The sequence below is a fragment of the Propithecus coquereli genome, unplaced genomic scaffold (genome assembly GCF_000956105.1).
Source record: "Propithecus coquereli isolate 6110/MARCELLA unplaced genomic scaffold, Pcoq_1.0 Scaffold24, whole genome shotgun sequence".
Classification (NCBI taxonomy): domain Eukaryota; kingdom Metazoa; phylum Chordata; class Mammalia; order Primates; family Indriidae; genus Propithecus; species Propithecus coquereli.
In genome coordinates this window covers 6,354,567-6,357,334 of record NW_012147952.1, presented here as the reverse complement: position 1 = coordinate 6,357,334, position 2,768 = coordinate 6,354,567, and positions in this window count along the sequence as shown.

Here is a 2,768-nt window from a genome sequence, read left to right as displayed (position 1 = left end):
ATTCTCCATATAAATTGAGCAGTTTCTTATGAGGGAAAAATTTTTCCCCAGAAAACATGGGCATACATACTTACAACGATAAGCGAAAAGAAAATATTTACAGATTTTAGTTGGTATATAATGGCTATGAATTTCCATCAGACTTCCATAAAAAGTAACATAAACAGCACACTTTAAAGTTTTAGCATTATTTTTATTTTTATCATGAAAAATTATAGAATTTTAATTACCTTTCCCAGGTAGAAAGTAATGAATATAATTTATAATGTCATCTCTTAGACAAAAAAATGATATAGTGAACAAAATTAAAACTTGTAGTTATAACAAATGTCATACACTTTTTCTTACATCATTTGGAGATAATGTCATGAATTTTCTCTAATCTTTGATATTTCTTTTTAACTGATGCCTGATCTTTTTTCTCCCTTAAGAATCGATAATACATTAAGTGTATATTTTATTTTGATCAAATGATCTTATGTACACGTTTTTTTTCTTTTTGCACAAAGAGTACTTTTTTTGCCATAAAACAAAAATTGAATATATTAAAGCCATCTAGTGAATACTGCTAAATGCAACACAGGTACAAATATGAATCTATAGAGTACTATGTGAGAATCTCTTTAAAACCAAAAGATTAGTTGTGATTTCAAAAGACTAGAGGCAGATTTTTTTTTTTTAAATTATACTTTGAAGAGTTTACTAGCAAATATTTAATTTGCACCCCCAGCAGACAGCTTATATATTTACTGTTAATCAAGAGTTAAGAATAAACACTATTACTAAAGCAAAGTGTTTTAGCCAAAAGGTAAGCTATTCAATTGAGATGGGAGTCAATCCTGATGACCTGAAATTGAAAACTCTTTTTAATTTAAAGTGACAGAGTGGGTTTGTTATAGAAGACTAAAATTATTGCAATCTTAAAGGACAGATGTCACACCAAGCCAAAGATCTTTTCCTGTTGTAGAAATAACTGGTGATTTTGACCTTAACATCTTGAATAAAAAGTGTAAAACACTTATGCATGTGTTATTTTTGGACTATATTTTACAAACAAGACAAATCTGATATATTGATTTAGGTGTCTGGATGTACTCAAAAAATTCTCTTGTGTTTTATGCCAAAAGTTACTTATTTCTACTAAGATCTCAAAAATAAATAATTTTCACTATTTATTCAACACTATTTTTTCATTCGTAATGGATTCAATTCTAGGCAAAGCTTTGAATTGAAGTAGGAGGAACAACTTGGTATTTGCATTTTTGTTTTTAATCTTATAAAGAAAAACCCAGTCAGTAGCATGCTTGATTTAGTTTCTAGATAAAAATAAGATCCCCATAATATTCTGAAATTTAAAAAAAAAGAAAACAAATAAATAAATTGGAAAAAAAAATAAGATTCTAGATGATGAGTAATGCTGTTGCATTGCCTCCAGCACACATTTTCAAGATTTCAGTTCATGTTTTGGGTTTTCACAGATTTTTCCCAAGTAGAAAGTAATAAATACAATTTATAATAGCATCTCTTAGAGAAAAAAAATTAATGTAGTGAGCAAAATTAAAACTTATAATTAGAACACATGTCATACATTTTTCTCACACAATTTGGAGACAATGTCATGAATTCCCTCAGTCTACGATCAGGCCTTTTACATCTCTTGGCTGTGTGAGGGTCCTTAATAAATACTTGTTTAATTAAAAACAAAGCGAATATATTTGCTGAGATAATCTCGTAACTTTCTCCAAAGTAAAAGAAATACACAGTGTGTATTTTCATAACTGTAGAGAAAAACTCTCCTAATATTCAAATATGCATTTTTGTTGAAAGGAGAAAAATTCTAGATAACTTTAATGTACTTAGTTATGTGATTAAACTAAACGCATAAGTTCAAAAATTGTTAATTATGTTTTTAAAAAAATTATTGTTGATTTATTTGACATAGTTAAATATTGTTTAGAAGTTTATCTCAATATAAATGTTTTGAAATATGTACTGCTGATTTGTAAGACCCTAATGCCTGGCTGCTCAGAAATTATTTAGAAAATGAAGGAAAATGTGTAAACAGTTAGGTCTCAAACAAGGATTGTAAGGTCAGTTAGCATTTTGACTAACGTATAGAACAGGGTAACAGAAACATTTTGTGATTGGACTATAATCATACTGCATTCATGAAGGGTCAAGATTATATCTTTAATAAGTTAGGAATCATGTTCAGCTGCTAGTTCAGAGTCCGGAAATAGCAATGACCTACTAAAATTAAAGAAGTGTGGAGGTAGGCAGTTCGTGTTTGGAATGGCAATTTCACAGAATTATCTGGAATCTAGCCTCTTTCAGTCTTTCTGCTTCAGCATCCTGAGCATGAGGCTCCCATGTTCAAGTCTTCATTTTTTAAGATGGCTGTGGGACTCCATCCGTCTTAATCACAAAGCAGGACATCACAGAAGTTGTACCCAAGAACTTCTGCTTTTATGTAACTCTATTTCCTTACAACGGAGATGAGAAAATGTAATTCTTAAGTGGGGCACATCGTGCATTTTCTCTTAATAAGGAAGAAGGGAGAATGCAGACAATAAGTACATAGTAGCTAGTAAATTATATATTCCTAAAACTGAATATAAGCCAACTGTCTTGATTTCCTCTGGCTTTCTTCCATCATTCTACCTTCCCCCTTTAAGAGAATAAATAGATATTCAAGCTGCATATTTTGATCTAAACTGGAGAATAGACATAATGATATTTTAAAATAAGACCAAAAACATTTCAATGAA